This window comes from Podarcis tiliguerta (assembly GCF_965153285.1).
Source record: "Podarcis tiliguerta genome assembly, chromosome: 16".
NCBI lineage: Eukaryota > Metazoa > Chordata > Lepidosauria > Squamata > Lacertidae > Podarcis > Podarcis tiliguerta.
In genome coordinates, this window is record NC_139549.1 from 24,805,633 (window position 1) to 24,820,422 (window position 14,790).

The window sequence follows — 14,790 nt, forward strand, 5'->3', positions numbered from 1 at the left end:
GTTGGAAGCTGCCTGGAGTGGCTGGGACAACCCAGTAAGATGTGTGGGGTATAAATAGTAAAATTATTATTATTATGGAATGGGACTAACCTATTTTCATTGGAGAAAAGTTGGAGGGTACGCAGCTGCCTTTGACTGAATCAGGCCTTCAGCCATCTAGCTCAGTATTCTCTGCACTGACTGGCAGCGGCTGTCTGGGATTGCAAATTGAACCTGAGATCTTCTACATGCAAAGCACATGCTCTAACACTGAGCTATGTTCGTTTATTACTCCAACTTAAAAAATAATAATCCAGAGCTGAAATTCTTTATAAGCCTTGGGATTTCAGCGGGTGGGAGGGAAATAAACTTTTTATATGCTCAAATGTCTTCTTCCTTCTGTAATAAACAAAATCTGCCCTTATTCCCTTATGGGAGACACAAGAGCCCTTATAGAGTCCTTTGTAGGTTCTCTATCAGTCGGAGAAAATAACAGAGGCCAACCAGAGAATATTGAGAAGCAAAGCAGCTCGTAAACCTGATCTTTATTGAACTGTTGCAACAGGGAGGGAGGAGTAACCCAGAACCAAGGTGTGCCTGCCCTTTTAAACATTTTAAATTCCCTGCCCTGGAGCTCAAGACCACCCCTCCATACATCATACCTACATCACAGAAGGGGTGTAACCCAAGACCACCACCCACAAACATCATACCTACATCACAGAAAAGGCGGTCTACAACAGAAATTTGAATGTTGTTGTTTTTCCCGTCTGCCAGGTTATCTGATAATGCCTTATCTGATTGCCTTTCCTGGTGGTCTGGCCATTCCTTTGAGATGGTGATTACCCAATTCCTGAGATAATGGGAAGGTTCCCTCACCCCCTCCCTCCTTGCAGAGAAAACATTTGGTCAGTTTGGGAGTCAAAATGGTTTCAGGGCGGTCTTCCTGTGGTGCTCCTGACATGTGGTCCACATATCTGTATGTACGTGCTTGGTTGGTACGTTTATGAACACACACACACACATATATATATATATATATATATATATGACCTTATTTTTTAATTACAATTCTTTATGACAGTTTTGTACATCTCTGGCATTCATCCCAGAGCTGCACGATACCTGCTCTTCCCAGCTAATGCTGGGAGCACCGGGGCAGACCCCATTGCTCAGTAAGATATTGGGGTTAGCACTTTTGCTAAAACCTTATTTAATGTCCTTTCACCTCCACACGGCAAACTTTGCACCACACCCCAAAAGGGGCTGCAACTTGGTGGTAGAGAAATGGTGTTTCCCTGCCTCCCCCCCCCCTACAAGAGAGACAGTGTGGTGCAGTAGTTAGAGTATCAGGCTCGGACCAGGAGACCTGGGTTCAAATCCACACTTGGGCATCATGAAGCTTGCTGGGTGTGATCCTAGACCAGGGGTCAGCAAACATTTTCAGCAGGGGGCCGGTCCACTGTCCCTCAGACCTTGTGGGGGGCCAGACTATTTTTTTTGGGGGGGGGGAATGAATGAATTCCTATGCCCCACAAATAACCCAGAGATGCATTTTAAATAAAAGGGCACATTCTACTCATGTAAAAACACACTGATTCCCAGACCGGCTGCTGGCCGGATTTAGAAGGTGATTGGGCTGGATCCGGCCCCCGGGCCGTAGTTTGCCTACCCATGCTTTAGACCAGTCGCTGCTTCTCAGTCTAACCTACCTTGCCGGGTTGTTGTGGGGATTAAATGAGGAAGGGGTCACCTTGAGCTCCATGGAGAAACAAAGCTGGGATATCAACATAATAAACAAATAAATAGCATTTGCTGCAGTTGGGTAGAAAACGCAGAACTGGTGGGGAAAGCTGTTCAGTTGGAAAGCTAATAATGTGCAGCTTGAACAAGGGTTGGTGGTGGGTGTGGTATGCAAATGTGTTTATTAAGTGCTTAATGACTGGCAATGTCAAGAACAGCATGTACACAAATTGCATAAGGACAGAACGTGCTCTGTTTCCATGCTTAAAAGCAACCACATCAAAATGCCTTCTTCTGTGGGGCTGGAATCTCCACCTTCTGCTATACAAGTCAAAGTGCACAATTCAAAGTGTTGGTGCTGACCTTTAAAGCCCTAAACGGCCTCGGTCCTGTATACCTGAAGGAGCATCTCCACCCCCATCGTTCAGCCAGGACACTGAGGTCCAGCGTTGAGGGCCTTCTGGCGGTTCCCTCACTGCGAGAAGCTAAGCTACAGGGAACCAGGCAGAGGGCCTTCTCGGTAGTGGCGCCCACCCTGTGGAACACCCTCCTTTCAGATGTGAAGGAAATAAGCAGCTACCCTATCTTTAAAAGACATCTGAAGGCAGCCCTGCTCAGGTAAGTTTTTAATATTTAACGCTGTACTGTTTTTAACACTTGATTAGGAGCCGCTCAGAGTGGCTGGGGAGACTCAGCCAGATGGGCGGGGTATAAATAATAAATTATTATTATTATTATTATTATTATTATTATTATTCATCTTTGAGCAGGTAACATTTTGTTGCATCCTTGCAAACACCCCGTATTAAAGTCCTCCTTGTTTTTGCTCTGGTTAGTTACAGAAGAAGGCAGATGGAGAAACGAATCATCACTAACCAGTATAGTTAGTAGATAAGAATTACTGACTCCTATGGAGAAGCAGCCAAGAATAAAGGGTGTAAGCAAGAAGCAAAGTAACATTTTGTGATCGTTGAATAAAAAATCATAATAATAAAACCAAGTGTGGGTGTCTGACAGGGAATTTTTGCTACTGGAAAATCTGCTTTAAACAAAACAGCAGTGTCGAGCACCTGCTCTGCGTGCAGAAGGTCCCAGGTCCAATCCCCAGCATCTCTAGGTAAGGCTAGGAGAGACCCTGCCTGAAATCCTGAGAGCTGCTGCCAGTCAGAGTAGACAATACTGAGCTAGATGCACCAGCTGGTCAGACTCCGTGTAAGGTATCTTCCCAAGTTCCTAGTTAGGAAAGGGTTATAGCTCAGTGGCAGAGCATCTGTTTTGCATGCAGAAAGTCCTAAGTGCCATCTCTGGCACATCCAAGTAGGCCTGGAAGGGATTCCCTGTCTGAAATCCTGGCGAGCTGCTGCCACACCGTGTAGACAGTACTGAGCTAGATGGACCACTGGTCTGAATTGGCATCAGGCATCTCCCTCTGATCATCTTATTTGCCGCTGCAAGTCAAGAATCTCCACGTGTTCAAAGTACTTCGGCCTGCTGGGGTTGTGTGTGTGTTCCTGTGGAACTCCCTCCCTCAGGAGGCAGCGATGGCCAACTTTGATGGCTTTAAAAGAGGCCTGGACAAATGGATGGAGGAGAAAACTAACGATGTCTGCTAGTCATGATGGCTCTGCTCTGCCTCCATGGTCAGAGTTTGTAATTTTTCTGAATACCAGTTGCTGAAAACCAGAGGAGGAGAAAGTGCTGCTACACTCAGGTGCCGCTTGCAAGTTTCCCACAGGCATCTGGTTGGCCATTGTGAGACCAGGGTGCTGGACTAGGCGGGTCATTGACCTGAACCATCAGACTCTTCCTCTGTTCTTATTTTAGGAGCAGGGCCCAAGTTCAAAAAAATTTGGGAAGTGCTGTGCTTCACCTTTGCCACACCAGGAGTCTTCTGAAATTTGCATCATTTTATTTTTGATAATAATTCTATGAGTTCTCAATTATAATAATCCAAATATATCAAATATCAAATATATCATTATATCAATGCCAAATTACAATAACAATTCCCAATATCAATCATTCAAATATCCAATTACATAATTTAGGTGCCCCCTACCTGCATGCTAGAATTGATGGTTTGATAATTTACTTTATTTCTGCGTTCCATAATCTTACTGATTTCAGTTCCATTCCATTCATAACAGCAATCCCTTACACAACAGCTGCAAATGATTTATAAGTCTATAATAATAATATAATAATAATTTATTTATACCCCACCCATCTAGCTGGGTTTCCCCAGCCACTCTGGGCAGCTTCCAACAGAACACTAAAATACAATAACCTATTAAAATACAATGACCTATTAAACATTAAAAGCTTCCCTAAACAGGGCTGGCTTCAGATGTCTTCTAAAAGTCTGGTAGTTGTTTTTCTCTTTGACATCTGGTGGGAGGGCGTTTCACAGGGCGGACGCCACTATCGAGAAGGCCCGCTGCCTGGTTCCCTGTAACCTCACTTCTCGCAGGGAGGGAACCACCAGAAGGTCCTCGGCGCTGGACCTCAGTGTCCGGGCTGAACGATGGGGGTGGAGATGCTCCTTCAGGTATACTGGACCGAGGCCATTTAGGGCTTTAAAGGTCAGCACCAACACTTTGAATTGTGCTCGGAAACGTACTGGGAGCCAGTGTAGGTCTTTCAGGACCGGTGTTATATGGTCTTGGTGGCCACTCCCAGTTACCAGTCTAGCTGCCACATTCTGGATTAGTTGTAATTTCCGGGTCACTTTCAAAGGAAGCCCCACATTGAGCGCATTGCAGTAGTCCAAGCGAGAGATAACAAGAGCATGCACCACTCTGGTGAGACAGTCTGCGGGCAGGTAGGGTCTCAGCCTACGTACCAGATGGAGCTGATAAGCAGCTGCCCTGGACACAGAATTGACCTGTGCCTCCATGGAGAGCTGTGAGTCCAGAATGACTCCCAGGCTGCGCACCTGGTCCTTCAGGGGTACAGTTGCCCCATTTGGGACCAGGGAGTGCTCCACATGAAGGACTCCTCTACACGTGAAGATCTATATACCCTTTTTCTTTCTGTGTGTGGAAACTTGAATCATTTTAAAACAGACAGAATGAAACAGACAAAAACAGTACGCACTACCAACTCCCCCCTAACAAATGCTGACAACAGCCAAGCACACACAGCTTTTGATCAGGGAGCGTTGGAGACAAGGCATGCCCTAAATTATTCACCGTTTCTCAGAATAAGAACCCTGCTAGGAATCTTTCCGTGGATGATCAAAGCACTTGAAGAGAAACAAAGCAGGATAATTTTTTTTTAGGCCAAAGAGGAAGGTGCACAGATCAAGGGAAATCAGAGCAGACTTTGCCAACATGGTGCCCTCCAGATTTTCTGGACTACAACTCCCATGAACCCAATCTGGCTCTGGAGAACAGCAGTTTTGTGAAGGTCGCGGCTGTCTTGCGACATTGGGGGGAGGGGGCATTGTGGTGTAAGTTTTTCAAGGATGTGAGAAAAAAAATTCTGACAAGTATCTGAGATGCTCCAAGAGCATCTGCTGATTTGGCTGCAACAGACAAACATGGCTGTCCCTGCAGAAATTTCTACTGGGAAAGCAGAATCACAGCTGTAAAGGTAAAGGTAAAGGGACCCCTGACCATTAGGTCCAGACGCGACTGACTCTGGGGTTGCGGCACTCATCTCGCTTTATTGGCCGAGGGAGCCGGCGTACAGCTCATGTGGCCAGCAGGACTAAGCTGCTTCTGGCGAACCAGAGCAGCGCACAGAAACACCGCTTACCTTCCTGCCAAAGTGGTACCTATTTATCTACTTGCACTTTGACGTGCTTTCGAGCTGCTAGGTTGGCAGGAGCAGGGACCAAGCAATGGGAGCTCACCACGTCGCGGGGATTCGAACCGCTGACCTTCTGATCGGCAAGTCCTAGGCTCTGTGGTTTAACCCACAGTGCCACCCGCATCCCTAAAACAATAGAATGTCCCTATTTTCATGCAAAATGTTGGAGGGTATGTATACAAAGGCAGTTATGATTCTGAATACCAGTTACTGGAAACCACCAGACGGGGAAAATGCTCTTGTTCTCAGGTCCTACTTACAGCTTCCCACTGGGGCTTTGAAAACTGGATTCTGGATGAGATGCATTCTGGCCTGATCCATTAGCAGACTCGCCTTACGTTCTTATTATTCTCCTTTTTGCACCAATGTCCATCACTTCACACTTTCTCACATGGAATTGCATGTGCCGTTTTAATGCCGATTCACCCAGTTTTGGGAGAGACGCTTTTCAGAGCTCCTTGTGGTCCCATTTTGGTTTTAAAAAGGTAAAGGGACCCCTGACCTTTAGGTCCAGTCGTGACCGACTCTGGGCTTGCGGCGCTCATCTCGCTTTGTTGGCCGAGGGAGCCAGCGTTTGTCCACAGACAGCTTCCGGGTCATGTGGCCAGCATGACTAAGCTGCTTCTGGAGAACCAGAGCAGCACATGGAAACGCCATTTACCTTCCCGCCAGAGCGGCACCTATTTATCTACTTGCACTTTGACGTGCCTTCGAGCTGCTAGGTTGGCAGGAGCTGGGACCGAGCAACGGGAGCTCACCCAGTCGCGGGGCTTTGAACCACCCACCTTCTGATCGGCAAGCCCTAGGTTCTGTGGTTTAACCCACAGCGCCACCCGCATCCCATATTTTGGTTTTAACCACCCTGAATAATCGGGCGCTCGCCCCTAGCTGCTGATCATTTGCTCAGTCTCTCCTCCTGATGCGGTTCTCCTCCAGGATTGCTCAGGGGAGCCTGCCAACCGCAGCTGGTTGTGCTAACAAGACCCACCTGTGCCTCTGTTGATTCCAGCTTGGCTCATGCTTGCCATTATCAGGGAGGAACTGCTGAAGAGAAAATAGCCACAGGCAGCTGTTTCTCTGGCTGGCCTGAGGTAGGCCAGCAAGTCCCCTCCCAGGGGTTGATTTCCCAACAATATTGACTTCAGAAACAGAGCTACTACAGACTTGAGTTTCAGGTGCAAAATGCAGGTGCCCTCTTCTCAGCTGAAGAGGAACAGTTATGACATTTGCAGTTCAGAGAAAAGGTGAATAAGAGGGTAGAGGCACAAAGAATTATGCATGAAGGACATAGAGAAAGAAAATGAACAAGATCTACATCCCTTACAATTTGATTCCCTCCCCCCCTTTCTTTTTTCCTTTCTCTTCCTGTGATGAGGCTGCATTTTAATGTTTAATTGTTTTAATGTTGTATTTTAATCTTGTTTTTAAGTTGTATTTCAATCAACTTGTTTTTATTATTGGTTGTTAGCCGCCCTGAGCCTGGTCTTGGCTGGGGAGGGCGGGGTAGTATAAAATGTTGTTGTTGTTGTTGTTGTTACTCACAACTCACACCAACCTGTCACTGCACCTTCATGTTAAGGAAAGCTGCAACTGTTGGATTTCTGCCTGGCAGATAGCTAGTAAAGAGGCCTGTCAGGAAAAAATACCCACCCACCCACAAACAAATCACTGACTGGCTGCAACTTCTCCAGGGTTGCAAACAAGGGACATGGCCAGCTCTACCTGGCGATGGCAGGAATTGAACCCGGGGCATTCTACATCCCAAGTAGATGCTCCAGCCACTGAGCTATGGTCCGCCAGGGCTCTATCCATCCATCCCAATAAGGAATCTTGTGACCCAGGAAGACTCTTGAGAGTCACCAGGCAAGAGTCACAAGGCAGGATTTTGGCCCCATGGGGAATAGTTCCTTGCCCAAGTGGGGGACAGTTCCTCTGACACCCAGAAGCTGGCAGCTTCTTTCCCCTGCCCAGAAAAGCATATTGCTCAGCCTTCATTGAGGAAGAATGCTACGCTTCTAATAATAACGGGGGATAATAATAAACCCTGAAGGTCTCCTGCCTTTGCAAGCGGAGAGTGGATGAGTCACGGCAAATGTGGGTAAATTAAAAAGCCGCCAGGGAGCCTGTGAGTCAGGCAGAATTGCAGGGTTCGGCTGAGCTCTCCCTGCTGAGCAGGGTCACGCGGGGGTCTCTCAACAGGGGGCGCTGTCCTCTGTGAGTCAGACTTTCCCCCTGTGAAGCAAGGAAGGGTGCCGGGGGGGGGGGGGAGAGCTGCAGAAGTGGGTGGGTGGCTGCCTGGCCTGAGTGGCATGTGGGAAGTGTTCCGCAAGCGGAAAGCTAGAGTGTCAGGGAAGAGGCGGCGGCTTCCAAATACCATTTCTCTGGTGCTGTTTTTTTCCCTTGCATGTGGGTGGGGAGCAGGGAGGTGTTTTCAGGCGGAGGGAGCATTCCTTCATGCATGTGACACCCCACTCTCACCCCATTTCCGCAGCTTGGAGTGAAAGAGCCTTGGGGTGGGGAGCCGTAAAGGTAAAGGGACCCCTGACCATTAGGTCCAGTCGTGGCCGACTCTGGGGTTGTGGCGCTCATCTCGCTTTATTGGCCGAGGGAGCCGGCGTACAACTTCCAGGTCATGTGGCCAGCATGACTAAGCCGCTTCTGGCGAACCAGGGCAGCGCACGGAAACGCTGTTTAACTTCCTGCCGGAGTGGTACCTATTTATCTACTTGCACTTTGACCTGCTTTCGAACTGCTAGGTGGGCAGGAGCAGGGGCCGAGCAACAGGAGCTCACCCCGTCGCAGGGATTCGAACCGCCGACCTTCTGATCGGCCAGTCCTAGGATCTGTGTTTTAACCCACAGCGCCACCCGCGTCCTTAGCCCTTGACATTTCTGCTGACAGTGGCTCTGCAACAGATGTGCTTGCAGTGTGACATCCTCTGGTTGGCTACAAGTCCCTGTGGCTCCTTGTAGTGTGTGTGTGGGGGGGGGGGTGTGCATATGGCACTCAGGATGACGTTGGGCTACAATTCTCATCCGCCCCAACCAGCACTGGCTACTGCTGAGGGATAAGAACATAAACCGAGCCTGCTGGATCAGGCCAATGGTCCATCTAGTCCAGACTCCTGCTCTCAAAGTGGCCAACCAGATGCCTATGGCAAACCTGAAATCAGGATTCAAACACAAGACCCCTCTCCCCTCGGAGGGAAGGTTGCAACACTTTTTAGTTTAGAGAAAAGGCAAGTAAGAAGGGAGATGATAGAATATTATGAAATGATGGCATGGCATGGAGAAAGTGGATAGAGAAAAATTTTACTCCCTAAAAGTAAAAAGGTAAAGGGACCCCTGCCAGTTAAGTCCAGTCGCAAACGACTCTGGGGCTGCGGCGCTCATCTCGCTTTATTGGCCGAGGGAGCCGGCGTTTGTCCGCAGACAGTTTTTCCGGGTCATATGGCCAGCATGACTAAGCCGCTTCTGGTCTGCAAGTCCAAGGCTCAGTGGTTTACACCACAGCGCCACCTGCGTCCCTAAAAGTACTTCCCCCAAACAACCAGAGTCCTTTTTGTTCGGAATAATCCAGGCAAAGATTCCCAGGTGTCAAAAAAGGTTGTTTATGTATGCCATTACTGTAGCCCGTGTTTTGCTAGCCCCAAAATGGAAAACGAGCTGGTGGAATATGCACTGCTTGCAGGGCTAACATATAGGACAAGAGAACAAGGAGGACATAGGTTTAATAATGGAATACTGAAAGGTTTCATTTATGTAAAATATGCAGGGATTTATGTTATGCAACATAAACCATGGAAAGGGAAGAAGGGAAGTCACTGATATTTTTAGGTTGTTTAAATAAATATTCTAAAATGTAAAACAGAAAATTTAATAAAAATTATAGAGAAATTTTTTTACTCCCTCTCTCATAACATGGGGCATGCCATTGAATGTTGGCAGAGTCAGGACAGGTGAAAGAAATAACTTCTTCCCGCAGAGCAGAGTTAAATCTGTGGAACTCCCTGCCACAGGAGGCATCGATGGCCCCCGACCCAGATGGCTCAAAAAGAGGTTTAGGCAAATGTTTTGAGGACAAGGCTATCAGTGGCTGCTAACCATGATGGTTATGCTCTGCTTCCATGCTCAAAGGCAGTAATGCTTCTGAACATTGCTAGGAACCACAGGTAGACAGAGTGCTGTTGCACTCATATCATGCTTGAGGGTTTCCTACAGGCCTCTGGTCGGCCTCTGTGAGAACAGGATGCTGGACGAGGTGGGTTGCTGGCCTGATCCAGCGGATTCTGTTTATGTTCTTGTGGCTGAGCTGGGGAGCAATGTCTGTTGGGTTCAGTTCCTGCTTATGGGCTTCCCATCTGGTTGGCCACTGTGAGAATGGAACCCCAGACTCTCCATATGTCCCTGTTTTCCAGGGACGTCCCTGATTTTTAGAGAAGCCATCCCAGTTTTTGACTGGAACCCGGAATGTCCCACTTTTCCTTAGGACATCCCCAGTGCTTTTTTCCTCAAAAAATGTTTAGGGGTATTCCAGTGGCGTAGCGTGGGTTGTCAGCACCCGGGGCAAGGCAAGTAATTTGCGCCCCCCCCCCCGCTGCAGTGTCCCTCCCCCAGATAGTCCCTTGCTCTCTCTCTGCACTGCACCGCACACCTGGCACCCTCCCCTCCACAGTGGGCGGCGACCCGGCGGCTCGGATCGGATTCGCACAGCCAGCACTGCAGTGAGAAAGAGTGAGTGAGCCAGGTAGGGGCAGAGAGCTGTGAGTGCAAGCGCGCCCCCCCAGATGTTGCGCCCGGTGCGGCCGGCCCCCCCTGCACCCCCCACGCTACGCCACTGGGGTATTCTCATTTTGACTCAAGAAAAAAATCACCATTTTATAGTTCAAATCGGGGAACAATAAATACAGTAAATGGAGAAAAGTACAAAGATTCACAAAATGTTTACCCCTGCGCCCCCCCCCCAGAAAAAAAGCACTGGATGCCCCTATTTTCATCAAAATATTGGAGGGTATGGAGTTATGCAAGCCAAGGAGATAAGTAACTGGACAACCTTTAGAACACATCTGAAGGCAGCTCTGTATGGGGAAGCTTTCATTTTTAAAAATGTTTAATGTTTTATTATGTTTTTATCTATGTTGGAAGGTGCCCATAGTGGCTGGGGGGCAACCCAGTCCGATGGGTGGGGTATAAATAGTAACATTATTATTATGGGATAAAAAGGTAGAGGGACCCCTGACCGTTAGGTCCAGTCGTGACCAACTCTGGGGTTGCGGTGCTCATCTCGCTTTATTGGCCGAGGGAGCCGGAGTACAGCTTCTGGGTCATGTGGCCAGCATGACTAAGCCACTTCTGGCGAACCAGAGCAGCGCACAGAAACGCTGTTTACCTTCACACCAGAGCGGTACCTATTTATCTACTTGCACTTTGTGCTTTCAAACTGCTAGGTTGGCAGAAGCAGGGACCGAGCAATGGGAGCTCACCCCGTTGTGGGGATTCGAACTGCCGACCTTCTGATCGGCAAGTCCTAGGCTCTGTGGTTTAACCCACAGCGCCACCTGCGTTCCTATTATTAGATAGGACACCCCTATTTTCATTGGAGAAATGTTGGAGGGTATGGAACCCTCGACCTCTCAGGTTCAATTACAGAGCCTAATAATAACCAATGCAAGCTGTTCTGGAACAGCGATCAAAGCATGGAAGGGGGTGGGAAGGTATTCTGGAATGAATGTCAGAGCAGCAGAGAAACCTCTAATTAGAGAAATATCGCAAGTCTCAGCGGTGTGTGTGTGTGTGGGGAGTAGGATTCCAAAACCAGCAATAGGGCATCACCTTTATATTAGGGGACCTTTCTTTCAGCCTGGGGGGGCCGCATTCCCTTGTGGGCAGCCAGTTGGGGGCCGCACACCAGGGATGGTTGAGGCCAGAGGCAAACATGGGTGGAGTCACGAATGCAAATCCTGCCTTCATACAGTTCGGCTGCATTCCGGCTACGCAAGTCGGAGGTTTGGACAGAAACGTCTTTCCACCTTTCATCCAGCCAGTGTAAAGGATGTGCTCCATGTGGGTGGAAGCACTCGGGGGGGGGGGTCTGGAGCAGGGCTTGTAGGGAGTGTAAGCACAGGCTGGGGAGAGTCCTGGGGGCCAGGTGATGAGGACTGTGAGGGCCACAATCACATGGAGTTCTTAGTCTTTCCAAGGTAGCCTGAACATTCACGCGGAACCACTGTGTGGTGCAACATAAGATGAGCTGGGCAGGATCAGGCCCGTGGCCCACCTCGTCCTGCATCCTGGTGCCTTTGGGAGACGCCACCCCAACAGAGGAGTCCTGGTCTGCAGAAGCAGCTGGATAAGAGGGTGCAAAAGGCTGTGCCCTATTTTTGAAAGCTCCCATACCCTAAAGACACACGCTCCCCCTGCAAGTGGAAAAGTAGCACATCAGGAAGCAGGCTAAACTAGACTTTCCTCCCTTCGCATAATGCTAGTTTAATTTGCAGGGGATGTTGTTTCTGCGTGGGGACTGAGAGCATCCCAAAATGTGATTTCCTCCTATACTTTTTTACGATTCTACTACACAGGCAGACCAGGCCTAAATGTTATCGTGGTGATCTGCTTTTTCCTTGTTGTTGTCTCTGACTACAGTGGTACCTCGGGTTACAGATGCTTCAGGTTACAGACTCTGCTAACCCAGAAATAGTACCTCGGGTTAAGAACTTTGCTTCAGGATGATAACAGATATTGTGCTTCGGCGGCGCGGCAGGGGCGGGAGCCCCCATTAGCTAAAGTGGTGCTTCAGGTTAAGAACAGTTTCAGGTTAAGAACGGACCTCTGGAATGAATTAAGTACTTAACCCGAGGTACCACTGTACTTCCAGACAATCTCCTTATTGGGCACCCATTCTGATTTGTTGTGGGGAGGTGAGATGCCATTGTCTCAAGTTTTTATTGATCCCACGTTTTCTAGTGCATTACTACAGATGCACCAAATGAACTTGGATTGCACAGCCTGGATGGGACTGAATCCCACTGGAAAAGAGCCTCAATCTGGAAGGGTTTTCTGAGATCAGCCATTTGGCTGCAGTCCTGCCATGAACCACAAGGGGGCAGAGATTCCTCCCTGTGCTGAGCGCTCAGCCCCAGAGAGTTTGGCGCATGCTTGAAAGTTTATATATGTGTGTGTGTGTCTGTGTGTGTGATGCTCAGGAAAAAGCCTTGAGGCCAAACAAAGTTCATTGCGGTCTGTGCACCTGTTGTAAAGGAAAAGGACACTGCATGGGAAATAAATACTTCCGGATATGTGAGCTGGTGTGGTGCAATGGCTGAAACATTCATTTCATTTCATTTCATTTCAATACCGCTTTATATTTTTAAGAAAAATCTCAAAGCTGTTTACAGCATATTAAAACGTCAATAATACAATCCAAAACCAAACATTTCTGAAGAAAGTCAAATATAGAGTATACAGTCAAAGCAGCATAATTAACAGAAAACTAAAATATTAGATTTCAAAATAAAACATTAGAAAGGAGGTGAACTAGAGAATATTTAATACAAACAAAGTTAAGAAAAAGAAATCTTAAACATTTAAAAAAAAAATGCTAACTGAAGTCAAATATAAAATGCACATTGAAAACAGCATAATTAACAAGAGAAAAAAAATATTATCATATTCAGTATATTCAAAGACAGGAACAAAAGCACACAGGAAGGCTGCCTTATACTGAGTGAGACCAGTGGTCCATCTAGCTCAGTAATGTCAACACTGACTGGCAGCAGCTGCCCAGGGTCCAGGCAGGGAGCCTTCCCCCTCCCCCCAAACTGGATATACCAAGGACTTAACCGGGGACCTTCTGCATGCAAAGCAGATGCTCTACCGCTGAGCTGCAGCCCCTTGCTACACTACATTAGACCACTGGGTCCACCGAGCCCAGTAATGTCTGCACTGACAGGCAGCAGCTTTCCAGATTTTCAGGCAGGGTTCGCTTTCCCATCCCTAAGCTGGAGATGGTGCTGAGGTCTGAACCTGGGACGTTCTGCATGCAGAGCAGATGCTCTACCACTGAGCTATTGCCCTTCTGAAACAGAAACAGGCCTTGCACTGAGTCACACCACTGGTCCATCTAGTTCAGTGTTGTCTGCATTGACTGGCAGCAGCTCTCTGAGGTTCCAGGCAAGGAAGAGCTGATATCAAGGCCGGTCTATGCATACATTTAAAGCACATTCAACACACCTTCCTCTCCAACGAGGATCCTGGGAAATGTAGTTTCTGCCCCTAAAGAACCCTAAACAAATGACAGCTCCCAGGGGACATTTTGGGCGGATGTCATGTGCTTTAAATGAGTGTTGAATGTGCTTGGAATGTATGGATTCAACCTGCTCATTTTTGCAGCTGAAGGACTCATCCCAGCCAGACCAAAAGCACCGAGCAGGGAGGATCCCAGGGGATCTACAGAAAAAAGCTTGGCAGTGGGTGGGGTGGGGGCACAGGCAGCCCTCAAAACTTCCCCCCCACCCTTCCTTCCATTTTCTGTGAACCGCCCTGAGACCTCCGGGTATAGGGCGGTATATAAATTCAACAAATAAAGAAAAATAAAATAAATAATTTTTAAAAATTGTGAATCTAATAGAAAAGTAAAAAGAAAGAAAACAAATGATAAAATAGTAATGTTAACTTAAAAACAAAACAAAACACAACAACAGACAACAAAAATCCATTGCAAGATGACCTTAACAATAAGAATACTGATGTAGCTTTGTAAATTAATGCAGGCAGCCCAAATATCCAAACCGGTGTCTGAATGAAATCGACTCTGATAAGCCATGCATTCAAACCCAGGAGGGGCAGGGAGACCTGGAGGAAGATTGTGGTCCTTCCATCCTTGCAATGGAAGCCTCTCAGCCATCACGAGGGCTTTAGCTGTCCATCAACGTGAGATTTCCCTGCTCTGTCCAGGTCTGGGGGGAGCTTGAGTCTCACAGGAGCAACCGAGTCCAGAAGAGCACAGCTAGGACCAGGACCTTGGACAGCTCCAAGGGACCCTGCACTGTTCATGCGGCTTCACCTCAAAAAGCCTATTGCAGAGTTGGGAAAGGTTCATGAGAGGCAAGCAAAGTGATCCAGGGGGTGGGAGGAGGAGGAGAGGCTGCAGCCTGGATAGTTCAGTTGGTTAGAGCGTGGTGCTGATAACGCCAAGGCTGCAGGTTCAATCCCTGTATGGGACAGCTGCATATTCCTGGATGATCCTCAAGGTCCCTTC

The 14,790-nt window shown here is 48.0% G+C and overlaps 1 protein-coding gene across 1 annotated transcript in view; it reads right to left on the bottom strand.

Annotated features, from left to right (window-relative positions):
* The window catches only part of SELENOM (selenoprotein M), a 33,918-nt gene that overhangs the window by 8,746 nt on the left and 10,382 nt on the right, over window positions 1-14,790 (bottom strand). The gene's annotated exons all lie outside the window — the stretch shown is intronic.